This window comes from Hyla sarda, chromosome 4 (assembly GCF_029499605.1).
Source record: "Hyla sarda isolate aHylSar1 chromosome 4, aHylSar1.hap1, whole genome shotgun sequence".
Classification (NCBI taxonomy): Eukaryota; Metazoa; Chordata; class Amphibia; order Anura; family Hylidae; genus Hyla; species Hyla sarda.
The window spans coordinates 60,091,147-60,104,255 of record NC_079192.1 but is presented as its reverse complement, the minus strand read 5'-3'; the positions used below and the strand labels follow the sequence as shown (position 1 = coordinate 60,104,255).

At 46.9% G+C, this 13,109-nt stretch overlaps 1 protein-coding gene across 4 annotated transcripts in view; it reads right to left on the bottom strand.

Annotated features, from left to right (window-relative positions):
• LOC130367991 (olfactory receptor 1G1-like) overlaps positions 1–13,109 on the bottom strand; it is a 451,749-nt gene that overhangs the window by 177,773 nt on the left and 260,867 nt on the right. For 3 of the 4 annotated variants that reach the window (XM_056571125.1, XM_056571130.1, XM_056571127.1), the window contains one exon: positions 6,080–6,152. The exons of the other annotated variant lie outside the window; for it this stretch is intronic. The gene's annotated coding sequence lies outside the window, so the exon portion shown is untranslated. The remainder of the gene's footprint in view (positions 1–6,079; positions 6,153–13,109) is intronic. 4 annotated transcript variants of the gene reach the window in all.

Here is a 13,109-nt window from a genome sequence, read left to right as displayed (position 1 = left end):
TCACCAGCGATCTACTGATCGCCCATATAATACATTGCACTAGTATTATAGTGCAGTGTATTATGGCTGTCAGCATTATGTTGACAGCCAATGTTTCATTATGGCTAATGTGAGGGGACGGTAGGGTTACTTTTTATATTTTTTGGGTTATTTTAAAAAAAATCTTTTTTTATATATACATTTTTGTAGGGGTTGGGGTTAATTATTTTATAAATTGTTTATTTTTAACTTATTATTTAGATAGGATTCATGCAGAATACATTGCCAACTATGGGGAGGGCAATGCACCCATGGAACCTCTGGCAATAATTATTCCGGCTGGAAATTCCTCAGTGTGAACATAGCCTTTAAGTGTTTTATAAAGGGGACTTTTATCTTTTTTTTTATATTAACATTATTTTTTTTCAACGCTTACAGAAAAAAAAATACAAGTTCTTACAAATACAATACAACAAGTTACAAATACATATGCATTTATTTGGTCCTATTATAACCCACCCCACCCTCCACCCACAATGGCAGGAAAAAAAAACATTTGCAAAATTCTCTTCTTATCCGCACCTCTCTCTGGAAATTCCGGAATCATCCTAATTATCAGTATCCCATAGACCCCACTTTTTCTTCCATATATCAAACATTTTTTTGGACTTTTTGCTTTTAACCTTTTCAAAACCTTTAACCCTTTGCAACTCTTGTTTCCATTTTAGACTACTCGGTTTTTGTTAGAAATCCATTTCCTTATTATAATCAACCTCCCTGTACTCAATGCATTCAAGATCAACTTCTTTTTGACCACAGGTAGGTTAGGGATTAGACCAAACAGGAAAACTCCTGGTTTCCACTCCAAACTAACTAAACTATTTTTCTTTTAATCTGTTCTTTAATTTCAAACCAAAAATCGTTTATATACGGGCACTCCCACAGCATATGAAGCAGATTCGCTTCGGTCCTTCCACATTTTGGGCAGTCCGCATGGGCACGAATTTTCCATTTGCATAGATCTTTAGGGGTATAATATAGTCTATGCAATAGCATAAACTGAGAGGTTTGAAATTTTTCATTTTCCGACATCTGGACCACACTCACAGTCATTCCCTTCCAAGTGATCTCATCCGACAGCACTCCTTCTTTTGCCCACTTTACTTTTAACTTTCATCCCCTCTAGTTTCCCTAATCGAAGAATTTTATATACTGCAGACAGCCCCAATTTCCTACCCCCATCCACCAATTCAATCAAGGGATGGTTCTGGATACTAAGAGCCCTTGTATCCTTAGTATACTTTACAGCATGTTCTAGTTGGAGGAAACCAAATTTATATTTATCTTTTAACCCAAACTCCCTCTGCAGATTTTCAAATTTTTTAAATTTTCCTTCACTGAACATTTGCTCAACATATACTATCCTCTTTCTTAACCATAAACCATAATGCTCAATTTTACTTATTTCATTAAAATTATTATTTTCCCACAGTAGAGTAAATTTCACACTTCCTGTAATGTTAAAAACACTTTTAACTTTCCTCCACACCCAGTTTGCCTGTGCACCAATTGTATCCTTCTTATTAAATTTCAAATTATTTTCCAATACTTCAAACACGTGCTTCCTATACACCTTATATTTAAATTTTAAGAGGTCATGAATCAGCTGACCTTGATCACCCATGAGCTGTGATAGGTGAGCCGCCCAGTAATACAGTCTAAAGTTTGGAACCCCTAACCCCCCTATCTCTGGGAAGCGTGAATGTGTCTAATCTAATCCTAACCTTTTTCTTACCCCAAATTAATGTATTCACCAAACCATCAATTTTTCTGAACCATACTTCATCTATAATTACCGGGGATGCTGTTAAATAGTATAAAAGTTACGGCAGAACCAGCATTTTTGTCAATGCTATACGATCGGACATTCCCAAGGGTAGTTTTAACCAGATATCAATTTTCTTTTTAATTTTTACCAACAGCGGGGCTAGATTTAACTTGATATAGTCCTTTGGATTGCTACTAATGCTAATCCCCAGGTATTCCATGGTCTCTGGATATTTTATTACTTTTAATTCACTAAACCTTTCTTCACCTATGCCTTCCACAATAATTAATGAAGATTTTCTCCAGTTGATTGAGAGTCCCGAGATACAACCAAATTCCTGAATGTCCTGAATAATGTCAACTAAATGAATGTTCGGGTTCCTGACAAACAGTAATAAATCATCCGCATATAATGCAATTTTTCCTTCATCTCCTCCTGGACCAAAACCCTGGTATCGGGAATGATTTTTGAGAAAAACAGAGGTTCAATAAATAAAAGAAATAATAAAGGTGACAGGGGACACCCTTTTCTTGTGCCCCATGTGAGGCTAAATTGGCTAGATATAGTATTGTTTATTTTAATTCTTGCCCTGGGATGGTCGTATAACAGCTTAATATAATTTATAAAGCTCTGCCCCAACCCAAACTGTTCCAACGCTTTCCATAAGAAGGCCCACTCCACCCTGTCAAACGCTTTTTCAGCGTCTAGCTACAGGATGGAGCGGGCCCCCCCCCCCGTCTCCCCAAGCTGGATGGCCAAAAAAAATCGCCTAATATTATCCATTCCATTCCTGTTCTTCATAGATCTAACCTGATCTCTCCCCACCAGTTTCCCAATTACTCCCTTCAGGTGCAACGTTAATACCTTTGCAAAAAATTTTCTATCTGTATTTAAAAGCGAGATGGGTCTATATGAACCCATCTCGCTTAGATCTTTACCCTTTTTCGGGATTAATACCATCATTGCTGCAGAAGGGACCCCTGTCTGCAGGATTAATCTAACACCTCTTGGAGTTTCCCTAACAATGACTTACCGTATATCCTGGCGTATAAGACGACTTTTTAACCCCGAATTTTGTTCTGAAAAGTCTGGGGTCGTCTTATACGCCGGGTATTGAGGTCCGGGATAGGAAAACTTCTGATTATCTGCCCAGGCCGGCTCCCGTGTGTGGCTGCAGGCGGGGGCCAGCCAGAGCAAGTAAAAACTAATACTGTATACTAAAAACCAGGGGGCCTCCAGCTGTTGTGAAACTACAACTCCCAGCATGGCAAAGGCTGTCCGGGCACGCTGGGAGTTGTAGTTTTACAACAGCTGGAGGCCCCCTGGTTTTTAGTATACAGTATTAGTTTTTAGCTGCTCTGGCCGGCCCCTGCCTGCACACGGGAGCCGGCCCGGGCAGATAATCATAGGTATTCCTATGCCGGACATCCCTGTGTCGTAAAAAATCTTTCGGGACATAAGGATGTCCACCGGTCACTTACCATTCCCCGGCGGCGCATGTCCTCCTGCAATCCTACTTTGGTCCTCCTGCGGTCCGGTCCTCCGTCTCTATGGTTGTACGCACGGGACGTCAGTGATGTTACGTGCCTACAACCATAGAGGCAGAGGAGCGCAGGACCAGGAGGACCGCAGGAGGATGCGCACCGACCTGGGCCTGGTGAGTAACCGACCGTGCTATCTTAAGTGATCCGGTCACCGCTCCCCGGTCCTGGCACCTACTGCTACAGTCCATAGGCCATAGCAGTAGATGGTGACCTGGGCCGGAGGAGCGGTGATCGGAACACTGTGGGGGCAGACCAGTACAGACATACAGCCTGCAGCCATACACTGTATATGGCTGGAAGCTGTATGTCTGTTGGGGGGAGCTGCCAATCTAATGTGGGGGGAGCTGCCTACTATTGTGGGGGAACTGCTGACCTAATGTGGGGGGAGCTTCCTACAAATGTGGGGGGAGCTGCCTACAAATGTGGGGGGAGCTGCCTACTATTGTGGGGGAACTGCCTACTATTGTGGGGGGAAATGCTGACCTAATGTGGGGGAAGTGCCTACAAATGTGGGGGGAGCTGCCTACTATTGTGGGGGAACTGCTGACCTAATGTGGGGGGAGCTGCCTACAAATGTGGGGGGAGCTGCCTACAAATGTGGGGGAGCTGCCTACTATTGTGGGGGAACTGATACTAATGTGGGGGAGCTGCCTACTAATGTGGGGTAACTGCTGACCTAATGTGGGATAACTCACGAACTATTGTTGGGGAGCTGCCTACTATTGTGGGGGAACTGCCGACCTAATGTGGGGGAACTGCCGACCTAATGTGGGGGAACTGCTGACCTAATGTGGGGGAGCTGGCAATCTAATGTGGGGGAACTGGCAACCTAATGTGGGGGAACTGGCAACTTAATGTGGGGGGAATTATACTGCCTACCTAATGTGGGGGGAACTATACTGCCTACCTAATGAGGGGGGAACTATACTGCCTACCTAATGTGGGGGAACATGATGCCTACCTAATGTGGGGGGAACTACAAGGTACCGTACATCACGGTAGGAGGGGTAGTCTTATATGGCGAGTATATCCCAAACTGTATATTTTAACTGTAAAAGTTGGGGGTCGTCTTATACGCCAAGTTGTCTTATACGCCGGCATATACGGTACCCAGTTTACGATATATCTCAAACGGGAGCCCATCCATCCCTGGAGCTGTGTTCCCAGAAAAAGATCTCAAGGCCTGCTCCAGCTCATGGAGCTGAATTTTAGTATCCAACTCCATCCCCTGGGCTGCCCCCAGACTCGGTAATTTTTTTTAATTTTTTTTTTTTAATTCTTCAATATCCTCCTTGGAGTGTTGCACTTCTGTCTCAAAGTTCTGAGAAGAAACAAACAAAACTCGCTTCCACTTCTACTGCAGTGGACCTGAGAAGGCCATCTTTATCCTTAATAGATTTTATAAAGTTCCCCCTTTGCTGATTCCTTACGAGTTGACTCAGGAATTTGTTTGGACGCCCCCCTTCATAATATAATTTTTGATTTTGAAAAAAAATCTGATTTAGGGCTTTTTCTTCTAAATATACTTTAAGATCCTGTTTTTTTTTTCTAACTTTTCTAAATTGTCAACAGAGGCATCCCTGCACAGCTCGACCTCTGCCCTAGCGATTTCTTTTTCCATCTCTTTTTCTTTTAAACTAAACCCCCTCTTCTTCCTACAGATCTCCCTATATAGCAAACCTCTGATAAATGCTTTCAAGGCATCCCATACTATGCCCACCTCTGCCGTGCACTTGTTGACTGCCCAAAATTTGTCTATTTCCCCTTTTAACTTTTCCCAATCATCCAGGATCCTTAGCCAATGAGGGTTGATCTTGAGCATTCTAGTTATACTTCTCCCCTTTTTCCCACATATTCTTAGATTCATACTACAATGATCTGAAATCCCTCTGGATTCATATTTTAGACCTTCTACATACCCCAGGGCCTTATCATTGCATAGCACCATATCGATGCGAGAAGCCGCATCATATGAGCTACTTATACACGAGAGCATTTTCTTATCACCATACAATTCCCTTCATGCGTCCCTCCACCCAGCTTCCTCAATAAATTTCCCCAAAGGGGATGACCACTTTTTGCCCAATTCCCTCTGTGACAGTCTATCTAGGGAGCTATCCAATATACAGTTGAAATCCCCCACAAATATATAGCTCATGTCTGTCCCTATTCATCAAAAAGGCCACTAAAGCGGCCAACACTTGATTAGAGAAAGGGGGAGGAATATATACAAAAGCGGACTTTTATCTTTAGATCGTTCACATAATATACTGCATTAATATTAAAGTGCAGTGTATTATACCCATCGGCATTATGTTAAAAGGCTATGAATTATTATGGCTAAAGTCTTTTGGCTATAATTATATATTTGAAGCCAAAAAAAAAACATATTGATTTATCTTTACTTAGTACAGTTAAGTCTTAAATTTGCGGTCAGTCAGCCCACAGTCTAAAGTAAACTTGTAAACACTGCAAACAGTTCAGTCTATTCTATTAAATATCGAAAAAGGGGATTCCTACAAATAAAAATTAGAGAATAAGGATCATAAATGTTCCTAATCTTTGTACCTGACATATAGCTGTGTTATATAAGAAGCTGTCTATAGACGATATTCTTATTAACAATACATATATCTTCATGTATAAGGGAGAGACTATGACATCTCTGCAGGTCTAGATTTTATATCTAGCCTGATTGTTATCAGTAATTAATATAAATATTAATTACCTGTCTCGTAAATTCTTTCTTGCAGCTGACGAGGGCTTATGTCACGTTCACCTTCTCACCGGGCATCAGTCACCTGTAAAAAGACCCAGGTATAATAACATGTTCCTGATACATGCTACAGACGCTAATACATATAACATTCTAGGGCCAGAACTACTTATCTCAGGCATTATGAAACTGCATAACAAAAAGCAACTAAAAAAAAAAGTTGGAACACATTGGGATTTAGGTTAGAGATTAGCGAACTTTTCAAAAATTCGATTCAGCCGATTCGCCGAATTTTCCCAAAAAGTTTGTTTCGATCCAAATTTTTTCACAGCAAATCTATATTAAAAAAGGCTATTTCTAGCCTACATACAGCCTCTGTAGGGGTATAGAACACTTTGCTGTGTTCTAAAACGCATATGGAGTGTGCTGGGTTAGTGAAATAATACTGTTATTCAGAATAACATGCAGATTACCGGCATCGCTTTTAGAATCACTGCCCCACAGAAGCACAATGACAGAGCCTGGGGATGGCATCAGTGTCAGGAGACCATATAGTGACTGAATGACAGCGTGGAGGTGTTTGCAGCATGAGGAGACCATTTAGTGGCTGATTGACACAGCGTGGAGGTGTTGGCAGCATGAGGACACCATATAGTGGCTGAATGGCACAGCGTGGAGGTGTTGGCAGCATGAGGACACCATTAAGTGGCTGAATGACACAGCATGGAGGTGTTGGCAGCATGAGAAGACCATATAGTGGATGAATGGCACAGCCCGGAGTAGCCAGCAGCATGAGTAGGCACTAGGCCTTGTTACGCCGAGCGCTCCGGGTCCCCGCTCCTCCCCGGAGCGCTCGCAACATCCTCGCTACGGCAGCGCCCCGGTCAGATCCACTGACCGGGTGCGCTGCGATACCGCCTCCAGCCGGGATGCGATTTGCGATGCGGGTGGCGCCCGCTCGCGATGCGCATCCCGGCTTCCGTACCTGACTCGCTCTCCCTCGGTCCTGTCCCGGCACGCGCGGCCCCGCTCCCTAGGGCGCGCGCGCGCCGGGTCTCTGCGATTTAAAGGGCCACTGCGCCACTGATTGGCGCAGTGGTTCCAATTAGTGTCTTCACCTGTGCACTCCCTATGTATACCTCACTTCCCCTGCACTCCCTCGCCGGATCTTGTTGCCCTTGTGCCTAGTGAAAGCGTTCCCTTGTGTGTTCCTAGCCTGTGTTCCAGACCTCCTGCCGTTGCCCCTGACTACGATCCTTGCTGCCTGCCCCGACCTTCTGCTACGTCCGACCTTGCTTTTGTCTACTCCCTTGTACCGCGCCTATCTTCAGCAGTCAGAGAGGTTGAGCCGTTGCTAGTGGATACGACCTGGTTACTACCGCCGCAGCAAGACCATCCCGCTTTGCGGCGGGCTCTGGTGAACACCAGTAGTAACTTAGAACCGGTCCACTAGCACGGTCCACGCCAATCCCTCTCTGGCACAGAGGATCCACCTCCTGCCAGCCGGCATCGTGACAGTAGATCCGGCCATGGATCCCGCTGAAGTACCTCTGCCAGTTGTCACCGACCTCACCACGGTGGTCGCCCAGCAGTCACAACAGATAGCGCAACAAGGCCACCAGCTGTCTCAACTGACCGTGATGCTACAGCAGCTACTACCACAGCTTCAGCAATCATCTCCTCCGCCAGCTCCTGCACCTCCTCCGCAGCGAGTGGCCGCTTCAGGCCTACGACTATCCTTGCCGGATAAATTTGATGGGGACTCTAAGTTGTGCCGTGGCTTTCTTTCACAATGTTCCCTGCACTTGGAGATGATGTCGGACCAGTTTCCTACTGAAAGGTCTAAGGTGGCTTTCGTAGTCAGCCTTCTGTCTGGAAAAGCTCTGTCATGGGCCACACCGCTCTGAGACCGCAATGACCCCGTCACTGCCTCTGTACACTCCTTCTTCTCGGAAATTCGTAATGTCTTTGAGGAACCTGCCCGAGCCTCTTCTGCTGAGACTGCCCTGCTGAACCTGGTCCAGGGTAATTCTTCCGTCGGCGAGTACGCCATACAATTCCGTACTCTTGCTTCTGAACTATCCTGGAATAATGAGGCCCTCTGCGCGACCTTTAAAAAAGGCCTATCCAGCAACATTAAAGATGTTCTGGCCGCACGAGAAATTCCTGCTAATCTACATGAACTCATTCATCTTGCCACTCGCATTGACATGCGTTTTTCCGAAAGGCGTCAGGAGCTCCGCCAGGATATGGACTTTGTTCGCACGAGGCGTTTTTTCTCCCCGGCTCCTCTCTCCTCTGGTCCTCTGCAATCCGTTCCTGTGCCTCCCGCCGTGGAGGCTATGCAAGTTGACCGGTCTCGCCTGACACCTCAAGAGAGGACACAACGCCGCATGGAGAATCTCTGCCTGTACTGTGCCGGTACCGAACACTTCCTGAAGGATTGTCCTATCCGTCCTCCCCGCCTGGAAAGACGCACGCTGACTCCGCACAAAGGTGAGACAGTCCTTGATGTCAACTCTGCTTCTCCACGTCTTACTGTGCCTGTGCGGATATCTGCATCTACCTTCTCCTTCTCTACTATGGCCTTCTTGGATTCCGGATCTGCAGGAAACTTTATTTTGGCCTCCCTCATCAACAGGTTCAACATCCCGGTAACCAGTCTCGCCAGACACCTCTACATCAATTGTGTTAACAATGAAAGATTGGACTGTACCATACGTTACCGCACGGAGCCCCTCCTAATGTGCATCGGACCTCATCATGAAAAAATTTAGTTTTTGGTCCTCCCCAATTGCACTTCCGAAATTCTCCTTGGACTACCGTGGCTTCAACGCCATTCCCCAACCCTGGATTGGTCCACAGGGGAGATCAAGAGCTGGGGTACCTCTTGTTTCAAGGACTGCCTTAAACCAGTTCCCAGTACTCCCTGCCGTGACCCTGTGGTTTCCCCTGTAACCGGTCTCCCTAAGGCCTATATGGACTATGCTGACGTATTTTGCAAGAAACAAGCTGAGACTCTACCTCCTCACAGGCCTTATGACTGTCCTATTGACCTCCTCCCGGGCACTACTCCACCCCGGGGCAGAATTTATCCTCTGTCCGCCCCAGAGACTCTTGCTATGTCCGAGTACATCCAGGAAAATTTAAAAAAGGGGTTTATCCGCAAATCCTCCTCTCCTGCCGGAGCTGGATTTTTCTTTGTGTCCAAAAAAGATGGCTCCCTACGTCCTTGCATTGACTACCGCGGACTTAATAAAATCACGTTAAAGAACCGCTACCCTCTACCTCTTATCTCTGAACTCTTTGATCGCCTCCAAGGTGCCCACATCTTTACCAAACTGGACTTAAGAGGTGCTTATAATCTCATCCGCATCAGGGAGGGGGACGAATGGAAAACGGCATTTAACACTAGAGATGGACACTTTGAGTATCTGGTCATGCCCTTTGGCCTGTGCAACGCCCCTGCCGTCTTCCAAGACTTTGTTAATGAAATTTTTCATGATCTCTTATATTCCTGTGTTGTTGTGTATCTGGACGATATTCTGATTTTTTCTGCCAACCTAGAAGAACACCGCCAGCATGTCCGCATGGTTCTTCAGAGACTTCGAGACAATCAACTTTATGCCAAAATGGAGAAATGTCTGTTTGAATGTCAATCTCTTCCTTTCCTAGGATACTTGGTCTCTGGCCAGGGACTACAAATGGACCCAGACAAACTCTCTGCCGTCTTAGATTGGCCACGCCCCTCCGGACTCCGTGCTATCCAACGTTTTTTGGGGTTCGCCAATTATTACAGACAATTTATTCCACATTTTTCCACCATTGTGGCTCCTATCGTGGCTTTAACCAAGAAGAATGCCAATCCTAAGTCATGGCCTCCTCAAGCGGAAGACGCCTTTAAACGGCTCAAGTCTGCCTTTTCTTCTGCTCCCGTGCTCTCCAGACCTGACCCATCTAAACCCTTCCTATTGGAGGTTGATGCCTCCTCAGTAGGAGCTGGAGCGGTTCTTCTACAAAAAAATTCTTCTGGGCATGCTGTTACTTGTGGGTTTTTTTCTAGGACCTTCTCTCCGGCGGAGAGGAACTACTCCATCGGGGATCGAGAGCTACTGCCCATTAAATTAGCACTTGAGGAATGGAGGCATCTGCTGGAGGGATCAAAATTTCCAGTTATTATTTACACCGATCACAAGAATCTCTCCTATCTCCAGTCTGCCCAACGGCTGAACCCTCGCCAGGCCAGGTGGTCTCTGTTCTTTGCCCGGTTTAATTTTGAAATTCACTTTCGCCCTGCCGATAAGAACATTAGGGCCGATGCTCTCTCTCGTTCCTCGGATGCCTCGGAAGTAGAGCTCTCTCCGCAACACATCATTCCTCCTGACTGCCTGATCTCCACTTCTCAAGCCTCCATCAGGCAAACTCCTCCAGGGAAGACCTTCGTCTCTCCACGCCAACGCCTCGGAATCCTCAAATGGGGTCACTCCTCTCATCTCGCAGGCCATGCGGGCATCAAGAAATCCTTGCAACTTATCTCTCGTTTCTATTGGTGGCCGACTCTGGAAACGGATGTTGTTGATTTTGTGCGGGCCTGCACTGTCTGTGCCCGGGATAAGACTCCTCGCCAGAAGCCTGCTGGTCTTCTTCATCCTCTGCCTGTCCCCGAACAGCCTTGGTCTCTGATTGGTATGGACTTTATTACAGACTTACCCCCATCCCGTGGCAACACTGTTGTTTGGGTGGTCGTTGATCGATTTTCCAAGATGGCACATTTTATTTCTCTTCCTGGTCTTCCTTCAGCGCCTCAGTTGGCAAAACAATTTTTTGTACACATTTTTCGTCTTCACGGGTTGCCCACGCAGATCGTCTCGGATAGAGGCGTCCAATTCGTGTCAAAATTCTGGAGGGCTCTCTGTAAACAACTCAAGATTAAATTAAACTTTTCTTCTGCTTATCATCCTCAATCCAATGGGCAAGTAGAAAGAATTAACCAGGTCCTGGGTGATTATTTACGGCATTTTGTTTCCTCCCGCCAGGATGACTGGGCAGATCTTCTTCCATGGGCCGAATTCTCGTACAACTTCAGAGTCTCTGAATCTTCTTCCAAATCCCCATTTTTCGTGGTGTACGGCCGTCACCCTCTTCCCCCCCTCCCTACTCCCTTGCCCTCTGGTTTGCCCGCTGTGGATGAAATAACTCGTGATCTTTCCACCATATGGAAAGAGACCCAAAATTCTCTCTTACAGGCTTCATCACGCATGAAGAAGTTTGCTGATAAGAAAAGAAGAGCTCCCCCCATTTTTTCTCCCGGAGACAAGGTATGGCTCTCCGCTAAATATGTCCGCTTCCGTGTTCCCAGCTACAAATTGGGACCACGCTATCTTGGTCCTTTCAAAATCTTGTGCCAAATTAATCCTGTCTCTTACAAACTTCTTCTTCCTCCTTCTCTTCGTATCCCTAATGCCTTTCATGTCTCTCTTCTTAAACCACTCATCATCAACCGTTTCTCTCCTAAACTTATTTTTCCTACTCCTGTCTCCGGTTCTTCAGACATCTTCACCGTAAAGGAGATACTGGCCTCCAAAAAGGTCAGAGGAAAAACTTTTTTTTTAGTGGACTGGGAGGGCTGTGGTCCTGAAGAGAGATCCTGGGAACCTGAGGACAATATCCTAGATAAAAGTCTGGTCCTCAGGTTCTCAGGCTCTAGGAAGAGGGGGAGACCCAAGGGGGGGGGTACTGTTACGCCGAGCGCTCCGGGTCCCCGCTCCTCCCCGGAGCGCTCGCAACATCCTCGCTACGGCAGCGCCCCGGTCAGATCCACTGACCGGGTGCGCTGCGATACCGCCTCCAGCCGTGATGCGATTCGCGATGCGGGTGGCGCCCGCTCGCGATGCGCATCCCGGCTTCCGTACCTGACTCGCTCTCCCTCGGTCCTGTCCCGGCGCGCGCGGCCCCGCTCCCTAGGGCGCGCGCGCGCCGGGTCTCTGCGATTTAAAGGGCCACTGCGCCACTGATTGGCGCAGTGGTTCCAATTAGTGTCTTCACCTGTGCACTCCCTATGTATACCTCACTTCCCCTGCACTCCCTCGCCGGATCTTGTTGCCCTTGTGCCTAGTGAAAGCGTTCCCTTGTGTGTTCCTAGCCTGTGTTCCAGACCTCCTGCCGTTGCCCCTGACTACGATCCTTGCTGCCTGCCCTGAACTTCTGCTACGTCCGACCTTGCTTTTGTCTACTCCCTTGTACCGCGCCTATCTTCAGCAGTCAGAGAGGTTGAGCCGTTGCTAGTGGATACGACCTGGTTACTACCGCCGCAGCAAGACCATCCCGCTTTGCGGCGGGCTCTGGTGAACACCAGTAGTAACTTAGAACCGGTCCACTAGCACGGTCCACGCCAATCCCTCTCTGGCACAGAGGATCCACCTCCTGCCAGCCGGCATCGTGACAGGCCTCCACAATTCCTAAGATTAAAAGATGAATTAAGACATTTAAATCGAAGATTTTGGATAGCGGGTGCTACCTATGAGAAAATTTGAAATTCCCAGACCCAGGCCCCACAGCGGCTTCAGTAAACCATATATTGCCTGAATGACATAGCCTGGAGTTGGCTGATGCACGAGTACACACCAGGGCTTCATAATCCCCCCCCCCCCCAAAAAAAAACACAACAATTTTACAATTTTTTTTTAAAGATTTTGGATAGCGGGTGCTACTTATGGGAAAATTTGAAATTCCCAGACCCAGGCCCCACAGCGGCATCAGTAACCCATATATTGCCTGAATGACACAGCCTGGAGTTGGCTGATGCACGAGTACACAGCAGGGCTTCATAATCCCCCCCCCCCCCCAAAAAAAAACAACACAAGATGGGTTGCTGGTGGAGACACGACGGCTGGCTGATAACGGGAGCTCAGGCCTCTCGCTGCGACTCCTGCTGCCACTCGCCCCAAATCTGCTGCCAACTCTGCCTGAAGTATTTAGGCCTCTGCCACTCCTCTGTGCACGTCCTGGCACTTCTCTGCCTGACATACTTAGTGCGTTTATG